We start from the raw sequence: 12629 nt of genomic DNA, 5'->3' as shown, positions 1-12629 counted from the left end.
CACACACACACTCACAGACACACACACACTCACCTGTGTGCATTACCTCAAACCTTGTCATGTCAAACTCTTAATTACGCAGTTTCCTTAAAGCATACCCCATTAATTAACGCTCTGAATTTTTTAATTACCTCTGATCAAGATGAATGTTTCAGTTGTCATCTCGCACCATAGCCAATGTGATGCTGAGAGGGGTTCACTATTCAGTTGAACAGAAGCAGAGGATACGGCAAACCTGGGTCGTATTCACTAGGAACAAAATGGGGAGGTAGGCCTACTATCTGAACTTGTGCAATCAGAAACGTTTGTTTATGTTTTCTTTTGCAAAACATTTTGCAATGGTGTGCTCTAATGAATACGACCCTAGTAGCGGTGGGATCGTAGCCGCGGGAAGGGTGCTGGAGGTTCTGCAGCACCCCTGATGAATTGAAATACATTTGCCAAAGTTATAGAATTACTGCGATCACTTCAGAAAGAAATTAAATAATTCCGAATAGCCTACTACTCCATGAGTAGGCCTATAATTTAGCCACAGTGCTAAATAGCTTCTTTAAAAAAATAGCCAAGCTGTGGATTGTGTGTAGCCCAATAACAAGGCATAGCCTTGTCGGGAACGTGCAGAAAATCTGTCAGTGAAGAGCATGCAGACAAAACAGGCCTTTCACAACATTTCAAATACAATCGAGGGAAAAGACAGGTTGGAAAGCAAATGGCTCCTGCTGAAAAAAGAAGACTATCTATCTGATGTTGCCTACCAAAATATTTGATCAACTTCCAAATAGGCCTATTGAGTGAACATTATTTTACAAAGTAAAACAAGAGAGATGTAGACTTTTGCAACAAGCGCATTGGCCATCGCTGTGCATCATTGGGTGAGTCAGTGAAACTGGAAAACTTTTTAGGGACTACTTCCTCCTCATATTGTACAATATGTGGGACTCCATACAATAGGCCAAGACTATTGATGGATTCAAGATGAGGTCGTTTCTATTAATTGATTCATCTCAGTTTGCCAATGTCAAAGTAGCCTGTCATTTCGATCATTTGTGTGCTATTAAAAAAGATTCTGCTAAAGTCTCCAGTAATGTAAAATGACATAGAATTGCTACTAAAAATGGTCCCCATGTGTGTAAGCACTTCTACTCTACTTCTCTATGCCACTATGCAAATGTGATGCTTCATAATAAAGATAACAAAAAAAAGGTCACCCCCCAAGCTAACTTTTTGTTCCAGGCCCGCGGATTTACAAATGAAGCACTGAACATACAGTTGAAGTTGGAAGTTTACATACACCTTAGCCAAATACATTTAAACTCAGTTTTCACAATTCCTGACATTTAATCCTAGTAAAAAATTCCCTGTCTTAGGTCAGTTAGGATCACCACTTTATTTTAAGAATGTGAAATGTCAGAATAATAGTAGAGAGAATTATTTATTTCAGCTTTTATTTCTTTCATCACATTCCCAGTGGGTCAGAAGTTTACACACACTCAATTAGTAATTGGTAGCATTGCCTTTAAATTGTTTAACTTAGGTCAAACGTTTCGGGTAGCCTTCCACAAGCTTCCCACAATAAGTTGGGTGAATTCTGGCCCATTCCTCCTGACAGAGCTGGTTTAACTGAGTCAGGTTTATAGGCCTACTTGCTCACACACGCTTTTACAGTTCTGCCCACACATTTTCTACAGGTTTGAGGTCAGGGCTTTGTGATGGCCATTCCAATACCTTGACTTTGTTGTCCTTAAGCCATTTTGCCACAACTTTGGAAGTATGCTTGGGGTCATTGTCCATTTGAAAGACCCATTTGCGACCAAGCTTTAACTTCCTGACTGATGTCTTGAGATGTTGCTTCAATATATCCGCATAATTTTCCGTCCTCACGAAGCCATCAATTTGTGAAGTGCACCAGTCCCTCCTGCAGCCAAGCACCCCCACAACATTTTTTATTTTTATTTTATTTTATTTTATTTCACCTTTATTTAACCAGGTAGGCAAGTTGAGAACAAGTTCTCATTTACAATTGCGACCTGGCCAAGATAAAGCAAAGCAGTTCGACAACATACAACGACACAGAGTTACACATGGAGTAGAACATGATGCTGCCACCCCCCGTGCTTCACAGTTGGGATGGTGTTCTTCGGCTTGCAAGCCTCCCCATTTTCCCCCCTAACGTAACGATGGTCATTATGGACAAACAGTTCTATTTTTGTTTCATCCGACCAGAGGACATTTCTGCAAAAAGTACGATCTTTGTCCCCATGTGCAGTTGCAAACTGTAGTCTGTCTTTTTTATGGCGGTTTTGGAGCAGTAGCTTCTTCCTTGCTGAGCGGCCATTCAGGTTATGTCAATGTAGGACTCGTTTTACTGTGGATATAGATACTTTTGTACCTGTTTCCTCCAGCATCTTCACAAGGTCCTTTGCTGTTGTTCTGGGATTGATTTGCACTTTTCACACCAAACTACCTTCATCTCTAGGAGACAGAACGTGTCTCCTTCCTGAGTGGTATGACGGCTGCTTGATCCCATGGTGTTTATACTTGCATACCATTGTTTGTACAGAAGAACGTGGTACCTTCAGGTATTTGGAATTTGCTCCCAAGGATAAACCAGACTTGTGGAGGGCTACAATTTTTTTTCTGAGGTCTTGGCTGATTTCTTTTGATTTTCCCATGATGTCAAGCAAAGAGTCACTGAGTTGGAAGGTAGGCCTTGAAATACATCCACAGGTACACCTCCAATTGACTCAAATGATGTCAATTAGCCTATCCGAAGCTTCTAAAGCCATGACATAATATTCTGGAATTTTCCAAGCTGTTTAAAGGCACTGTCAACTTAGTGTATGTAAACTTCTGACCCACTGGAATTGTGATAGAGTGAATTTTAAGTGAAATAATCTGTCTGTAAACAATTGTTGGAAAAATGACTTGTGTCATGTGTAACAGTGTAGGTTCCGTCCCTCTCTTCGCCCCGACCCGGGCTCGAACCAGGGACCCTTGCACACATCAACAACTGACACCCCACGAAGCACCGTTACCCATCGCGCCACAAAAGCCACGGCCCTTGCAACGCAAGGGGAAACCCTACTTCAAGTCTCAGAGTGAGTGATGTCACTGATTGAAATGCTATTAGCGCGCACCACCGCTAACTAACTAGCCATTTCACATCGGTTACACATGCACAAAGTAGATGTCCTAACCGACTTGCCAAAACTATAGTTTGTTAACAAGAAATTTGTGGAGTGTTTGAAAAACAAGTTTTAATGACTCCAACCTAAGTGTATGTAAACTTCTGACTTCAACTGTAGGTAGTCTAGACTCTAGCTAACCACTATATACTAAAATATCCACACATGCCACTAGCCAGTAAAAAATTATTGATTTAGCTAACTAGCAGATTTACATCAATCATCACCATCAATGATCAGCTAATAGCCTACCCTCTTTTCCCAATGTCACTCATGTCTTTAGTAGGCACTGTAACTAGCTTGCAATATGCAGATAAAAAAAGTACCTTTATTTAACTAGGCAAGTCAGTTAAGAACAAATTCTTATTTTCAATGACAGCCTAGGAACAGTGGGTTAACTGCCTTGTTCAGGGGCAGAACAACACATTTTCATCTCATCAGCTCAGGGATTTGATCTTGAAACCTTTCAGTTACTAGTCCAACGCTCTAACCACTAGGCTACCTGCCACCCCACTAAATAGTCCAGGGGAGGCTCCCCAAAGGAGGAAGGTGAGGAGCATCCTACTCAGTGAATTTAGTTTTTTTTATGTAGTGAAACATAAAAAAAGTTATACTTTTTTGATAAAACTATACTAAATCTATTCACATGACATCAAATAACTGATTAAAACACACTGTTTTGCAATTAAGGTCTATAGTAGCCTCAACAGCATCCTCTAGGGTAGCACCATGGTGTAGCAGGAGGACAACTATTTTCCATCCTCCTCTGGGTATGTTGACTTCAATACGAAACCTAAGAGGCTCAAGGTTCTCACCCACTTCCATAGACTTACACAATAATTATGATGACTTCCGGAGGATGTCCGCCAATCTATCAGATCTCTTAGCATGAACTGACACGTTGTCCATCCAATCAAAAGATCAGAGAATTAATCTAGTAATGAAAGAATATGTTACAGCTAGCTAGCACTGCAGTGCATAAAGTGTGGTGAGTAGTTGACTCAAAGTGAAGAAAGATAATAGTTGAAAATGAAGGAGAAACAGCAGAGAGAGAGGGAGAGAAAGAGATCTTTCGTTGTATTTTTTTCTTCTTCTTAGTTTATCTTAGCTAATGCAGACAATTTAGCCTCTCAACAACCTGACTCAAACAGCTAAAAATGCTATTTATGTTAGCTCTTCCAAGTCAAGGTAAGCTTTCGGTTTTCTAAATCTATTGCCACTGGGGCCCGCCAGTGTGTAACTACTTAACTGCTTGCTGTACACTGTACTGCATGATTATACACATTGATTGGATTGTGGGTTTACTAATGCTTTCGTTAGAGTTTGTTGACTATGATGTTAGCTAATATCGTGACAACGATGTAGGCCATGTAGCGGTTAGCGGTTATGGTATAAAGATTTGGCTTAGAGGTTTTGTTCCTGGTCACAGACAGCTGTTGTGTTGTGCACTGAAGTCCACAAGCAAAAGGGAAAAGGTAAGAGGAGGAGAGCGTGTAGATGCGAGAAGGAATTATAGAATGAGCAAAGTGATGATGCTGTATGTGGTTGCTATGGAAATGAACTGTGTGTGTGGGTGATCAGGGGTGTATTCATTCCACATATTCTTTTGCAAAACGTTTGCTAAACGGAAGCAAATGGGAACGAAACAGAGATGGACCTACCTGAATTTGTCAAAAATAAACTCTTTGGACTAATGATTACACCTCAGATCAGCTAGGTGCAGGCAAGAGTGTGCAAGGTGGTATTGAATGTATCACTGTCTGTCAACTGATTGCTCCAATTTGTTTACCTACATTACACACTTTAATTTGTAGGCTAGGTTGAAGCACCTGATGATGAGTATATGGCAAATTCGAGAATCATGTAGTAGCCTAAACTTATCGATGAAACATTGAAACTGCGTGAATGGAATATGAATGACATTCATCCAATATGTTGTAAAATGAGGTCATGCTCATGCCAGTGGTGGTAAAAGTACCCAATTGTCATACTTGAGTAAAAGTAAAGATACATTCATGGAAAATTAATCAAGTAAAGTGAAAGCCACAAAGTATTTGTTTTTAAATATGCTTAAGTATCAAAAGTAAAGTAAAAGTACAAATAATGTAAAATTCCTTCTATTAAGTGATCCAAACGGCACAATTTTCTTTTTTTTTCTTTTTATTTACAGATAATCAAGGGCACACTCCAACAGTCTGACATCATTTACAAATGAAGCAATTGTATTTAGTGAGTCTGCCAGATCAGAGGCAGTAGGGATGACCAGGGGTGTTCTCTTGATCAGTGTGTGAATTGGACACTTTTCCTGTCTTGCTAAGCATTCAAAATGTATGGAGTAAAAAGCACATTATTTTCTTTAGGAATGTAGTGGAGTAAAAGTAAAAATGGTCAAAAATATAAATTGTAAAGTAAAGTAAAAAATTACTTAAGCAGTACTTCAAAGTATTTTTACTTACGTATTTTGCACCACAGCCCGTTACTGACAGGTTTATAAAATCGAGCACACAGCCATGCAATCTCCATAGACAAACATTGGCAGTAGAATGGCCTTACTGAAGAGCTCAGTGGCTTTCAACGTGGCACTGTCATAAGATGCTAACAAGTCAGTTGGTCAACTTTCTGCCCTGCTAGAACTGCCCTGGTCCAATGTAAGTGCTCTTATTGTGAAGTGGAAACATCAAGGAGCAACAACGGCTCAGCCACGAAGTGGTAGGTCACATAAGCTCACAGAATGGGACCAGCGAGTGCTGAAGCGCGTAGCGCGTAAATATTGCATGTCCTACGTTGCAACACTTACTATCGAGTTCCAAACTACCTCTAGAAGCAAACATCAGCACATTAGTTGGGAGCTTCATGAAATGGGTTTTCAATGGCTGACAGCCTAAGATCACCATGCATAATGCCAAGCATCGTCTGGAGTGGTGTAAAGATCGCCGCATTGGACTCTGAGCAGTGTAAATGCGTTCTCTGGAGTGATGAATCACGCTTCACCATCTGGTGGTCAGACGAACAAATCTGGGTTTGGCAGATGCCAGGAGAACGCTACCTGACCAAATGCATAGTGCCAAGTTTAGTGGAGGAATAATGGTCTGGGGGCTGTTTTTTCATGGTTCGGTCTAGGCCCCTTACTTCCAGTGAAGTGAAATCTTATGCTAAAAGCATACAATGACATTCTAGACAATTCTGTGGCAACAGTTTGGGAAAGCCCTTTCCTGTTTCGCATGGCATACCCCCGTGCACAAAGCGAGGACCATACATAAATGGTTTGTCGAGATTGGTGGGGAAGAACTTGACTGGCCTGCACAGAGCCCTGACCTCAACCCCATCGAATACCTTTGGGATGAATTGGAACACAGACTGCGAGCCGAGTCTAATCGCCCAACGTCAGTGCTCACCCTCACTCATGTCTTGTGGCTGAATGGAAGCAGTCTCTGCAGCAATGTTCCAACATCTAGTGGAAAGCCTTCCCAGAAGAGTGGAGGCTGTTATAGCAGCAAAGGGGGGGACCACTCCATATTAATGCCAATGATTTTGGAATGAGATGTTTGATGAGCAGGTGTCCATATACTTTGGTCAATGTAGTATATATTATATATATATATATATATGCCACAGGACAGGAAGACGCAGAGTTATCTCTGCTGCAGAGGATACGTTCATTATAGTTAACAGACTCAGAAATTGCAGCCCAAATAAATGCTTCACCGAGGTCAGGTAACAGACATCTCAACATCTCTAACAAACATCTCAACATCAACTGTTCAGAGGAGACTGTGTGAATCAGGCCTTTATGGTCGAATTGCTACAAACAAACCACTGCTAAAGGAAACCAATAATAAGAAGAAACTTTCTTGGGCCAAGAAACATGAGCAATGAACATTAGAGTGGTGGAAATCTATCCTTTGGTCTGATGAGTCTAAATTTTAGATTTTTGGTTCCAACTGCCGTGTCTTTGTGAGACGTAAAGTAGGTGGTTCCCATCGTGAAGCATGGAGGAGGAGGTGGTGTGATGGTGTGGGGGTGCTTTGCTGGTGAGCACTGTTGGTGATTTATTTAGAATTCAAGGCACACTTAAACCAAGCATGGCTACTACAGCATTCTGCAGTATACCCATCCCATCTGGTTTGCGCTTAGTGGGACTATCATTTATTTTTCAACAGGACAATGACCCAACACACCTGCTTTTCCTTCACTCTGTGGTCCAATCATCCGAAACCATCTCAATTGGGTTGAGTCATCTGATGCAGCACTCCATCACTCTCCTTCTAGGTCAATAGCCATTAAACAGCCTGGTGGTGTGTTGGGTCATTGTCCTGGTGATAAACAAATGATAGTCCACTAAGCACAACCAGATGATCACCCTCTACAAAAAGAAAAAAAGTAAGTATGTTTTGTTTGGTTACAAGGCAACAACTGTAGCTAATTAAACTTGCTAACTACTTCAGTGGATGGTTTAACACATTTCTACCTTCAAATGAACACATTTCAAGTGAAAATGTGTTAAATTATAGCCAAAAAGGGATAATCAACTCGGGGCTCTATGCATTCTCTGAAAATAATGTAACTCTTTGGAAGGTCAGTTCCACTCTGCTAGCGCTTTGTTGAACCACACCTTCCACGTCGTTCATTACTTTCCATAGAATGCATAGCCGCTCTTTGATTATCTCTTACATAATGTAGCCCAAATCAAGTGTAGGCTTATTATTTTGCTCAATCCCATATAGGCAACAGATATCAACAAGAGACAAAACATGAATTGCTCTATAACGGTGACAAACAGTGCCCACAAACTGTTAAGGCCTACATAAAGCTGTCCAACAGCAGTCGCAACACCTTACCACTGCTACACCTGGCTATCAGCGGAGCCTTGTCTGGCAGAAAAATAATTCATTCAGCCTCATTTACTGCCCTTTAACAAAAACTATAAACTTAGCTGATATGGCTGACTTGCTTAAACAGATGTAGTTTCTACTGACAAATTGAGATGTATAAACTATGGCATAAGGAGACAACGAGCCGATAAGAGGCAATCCGTAATTTAAATTAAGACATTAATGAGCGAGCTAGGACGGACAAAGTCAATATAATTATTTGTTCAGCACTTTTGAAATGTAACAGCGACAGAATTCAGAACATGGGCCATTCTTACAGTATTCTCCCTGTACACCAAGTCAGAAACCGTAGGATAATAAAGGGGGCAAATAAAGCAGACAATGAAAGCTCTTACAATATTCGATGATTACATTTCTCTAAAACAGGGTTATAGGCTACATGTGCACCATCACATCACAAAAGTAGGTGAAATTAAGAGAGTAAAGGGACCAAATGATTAGGGTGAGGCGCATGGGACTACTAACAGATTACTATACAACATACACTTAGTATTACTTTCTTAGCGACAGTATACATAACAGTGCCTTCGGAAAGTATTCATACCCCCTTGACTTTTTACACATTTTGTTACGTTACAGCCTTATTCTAAAATGATTTTTTTTTAAATCCTCAGAATCTACACACAATACCACCATAATGGCAAAGCGGAAAAACAGGTTAAAAACTTATTTACATAGGTATTCAGTCCCTTTGCTATGAGACTCGAAATTGAGCTCAGGTGCATCCTGTTTCCATTGATCATCCTGAGATGTTTCTACAACTGATTGGAGTCCTCTTGTCGTAAATTAAATTGATTGGACATGATTTGAAAAGATACACACCTGTCTATATAAGGTCCCACAGTTGACAGTGCATGTCGAGCAAAAACCCAGCCAGGAGGTCGAAGGAATCGTCCGTAGAGCTCAGAGACAGAATTGTGTCGAGGCACACATCTGGGGATGGGTACCAAAACATTTCTCAGCATTGAAGGTCCCCAAGAACACAGTGCCTCCATCATTTTTAAATGGAAGAAGTTTGGAACCAACCAAGACTCTTCCTAGAGAAATCGGGGGAGAAGGGCCTTGGTCAGGGAGGTGACCAAGAACCCAATGGTCCCTCTGACAGAGCTCCAGAGTTCCTCTGTGGAGATGGGAGAAACCTTCCAGAAGGACAACCATCTCTGCAGCACTCCCCAATCGGCCTTTAGGCTTGTATTACTTTGGCAGATGGAAGGGCACCTCCTTAGTAAAAGGCACATGACGCCCGCATTGGGAGTTTTCCAAAAGGCTCTAAAGATTCTCAGACCATGAGAAACAATATTCTCTGTCGATGAAAACCAGATTGAACCTCAGGATTTACTGCAGTGGTGATATGTTGTGCTACATTTCATCGAGGCAAAGATGAACGATGAACGGAGCAAGTACAGAGAGATCCTTGATGAAAACCTGCTCGAGAGCTCTCAGGACCTCAAAACTGGGGGCGAAGGTTCACCTTCCAACAGGACAACATCCTAAGCACACAGCCAAGACACGCAGAGTGGCTTTGGGACAAGGTCCTCTGAATGTACTTTAGTGGCCCAGCCAGAGCCTGGACTGATACCTGATCAAACAGGAGAAACCTGAAAATAGCTGTGCAGCAATGCTCCCCGTCCAACCTGCAGAGCTTTGGAGGATATGCAGAGAGAAATTGAAGAAACTCCCCAATACAAGTGTGGCAAAGCTTGTAGAGGTCATACCCATGAAGACTCGAGGCTGTAAAGTGCTGCCAAAGGTGCTTCAACAAAGTACTGAGTAAAGGGTCTGAATACTTTGTAAATATATATTTAGTTTTTATTTTTAATAAATTAGTAAAAATGCCTAAAAACCTTGTTTTGCTTTGTCAGTATGGGGTATTGTGTGTAGATTGATGAGGGATTGTGAAAAATGTGAAAAGGTCACGGTTCTGAATACTTTCCGAAGGGCACTGTATCTCCCTGGAATATGGCATCATTTATGCGCAGCACACAGTACAATATTTTGGACTCCCATATTGTGCTGCGCTCACTTGAACAAGGTGGCACAGTGGGTCCTTTGTGGGCAAAAAACAAGGTTGAATCATGAGGACGTCAGTGATCTTCAGGTCGTAGCTCTAGAAAGAGGCCCGAGTTCCAGATTTACAATCCCGAGTTGGATGACCCAGGTGTCAAAACGTATTTTCCCAGTCGGAGTTCGTGTTTTCCCCTAGTTCCCAGTTGTCTTGAACTCACTGAAGTAGAATTGTCCATTCCCGATTTCCAGTTGTTTTTGACCGTGGCATAAGCTCATGCTGGATTGGGAACAGCATAGTCCAATGTTGGAATGTTTATCCTTTTAATGCTTGGAAAAGAGACCCTTAACAACCGCAGATTTCAGACCACACAACCGCACTCCACTGAAATAGCAGGCTTGTTGATTGCTTGTCAGTGCTTGCATGTAGCCTCTGATTTCCTTCCAAACCACTCATAGTTGGGAATTTGCGATTTCCAACTTGTTGTGGTAATGTTAAGTCCAATGGCCAATGAGCATTGATACGTTTATACTATCTATAATTTCTCTTCATTATTCTCTTGCTTTGACAAGGGATTAAAAAGTTTTTGGCGTGTAGATGTTGTCGTACTTGTTCATGATGATGACTGCTAACTAAAGAGTTGAAAGTATATTGTTGACATGATCATTCCAATCAAAGCTACTGTAGATTATATCGGGATTTGACGTTATTTATCTGTGCCAATGACATTGAGTCTTCTTGGATGGGCACTTATAAATGTAACTCTATGGCAGCACCCAAGGGTCCTTGAATTTTTTGTGCTCTACCCTTAGATTTGGCGGTGACGTAGTGTCCCCATATTGACAAACATTGAGCCAATCATGGCGCAAACTAAAGAACATACCAACCCCTACGTTCATTTTTCCGCTGTCTGCCCCACTACCCACAGAAAGCACTGAGCGAGGTTGAAACCCTGCATTTTGGAGCTGCCATTACTCAAGAAAGCAAAAAAAAGAGGACCATTTGAATGCGGCTTATTACTCAATGATTTATATATATATTTTTACATTGTTTGCAAACTGATATGTGACACTTATTAATACCAAAATAACATGCAAAATAGGCAACCCCCTCAAAAATGTGGGGCTCAAAACATGAATGACGGGTCGCCACTGTTCTTACTACAAAATACATGTGTGTTGACTGTAATTGGGGTAGGCGTGTCTTGTCTGTTTAATGAACAAAATAATTAACTATTGATTTCATTAATTTGGATGTAACATACTGTAATTAAACTCAAAATATGCCATCTATTGGTTGAAAAAAATTGTTATTAGTCATACAATGTTTTAGGACCTGCCTAAAATAATGAATAGATTTATTTTTGATGGTGTATATTCAATGGATTTATTAAACCCACATCTGCACACCACTACTACCACTCATCACCAGTGTGCCGGCATGCGGGAGATATAAAGGCATATGCAGGCAAGAATCTGGTCAAAATGGCCCTGTTTAAACATGGCCTGTATTATCATTGCCCAATTTTTTTTACAGGCAAAATACCATGAATCCAATGTGAAAGCAGCATTACTGCAATATCTACATTCCGAACATCTCTTTACAAATTGTCCTCCACAGAACTAAGGTTAAAGTTGAAGTTTGCCAAGATTAAGTTGATGTAGGTCAGCACTCCCATAACTGTGTTTTCAAGTGTAATACACTCAACCTTTCATTCACATTATCATCTCTTTCCAAATGGCTTCCACAGAACTCTAAGTTCTAAGAGGCAGATCATGTTGAGCCAATCAGCCTGTCTCTAGGAAGTAAAGGAAACAGTGTGACAGGAGAGGTAATGAGAACTAATGGACACTAATCACAGGCTGCATCCCAAATGGCACCCAATCCCTAATTAGTTCACACAGTCCTATGGGCCCTGGTCAAAAGTGTGCATTAAATAGGGAATAGGGTGCCATTTGGAATGTAGACACTGTTCCTCACGCTGAACATGAAAAATGCATGCTTATTAGCTTGCACAGTTTGAAAACAATATTGAAAACTGTTGGCAATTGTGACATGGTGCCACAGTTTTAACATGTTTTTCTCCCCTGACAGTTTACAACCTCAGACATCTCTCTTGGATTGAATTCCAAAGAATTGTGGACTAAAAAACCCCTCCAGTGACATCTGATGATACAGAAATAGTTGCAGGTAAAGTAGATTGGTGTGATCATGAAACCATGTAGAATATACTCACGTTCTCCATGTCAGATCTTACCTCTTGTAGAGGTACATGGTTTATCTATTAGAACAATTCAGGGACATATGGTTTGCCATATGAACATGACTCTCCGTCTTTTACACATTTGACTGACAGACATACAGGCCAGGTGGGGCAGGGACTGAGTGAAGAATGCTTTTGACAGCACTCATGTTTGACAAGACCGTGTGAGACTCAAAGTACAGCATCCAGTCATGGCCTGTCAGTCAAAAATGAAACAGGCTCCCACAGAACTGAGACGTGCAAGTTCAGTCACTGTTACAAAGAATGCCCGTTAACTGCAACTG

Source organism: Salmo trutta, chromosome 7 (assembly GCF_901001165.1).
Source record: "Salmo trutta chromosome 7, fSalTru1.1, whole genome shotgun sequence".
Classification (NCBI taxonomy): Eukaryota; Metazoa; Chordata; class Actinopteri; order Salmoniformes; family Salmonidae; genus Salmo; species Salmo trutta.
The sequence above is the reverse complement of the archived record's forward strand: the minus strand, read 5'-3'. Positions refer to the sequence as shown.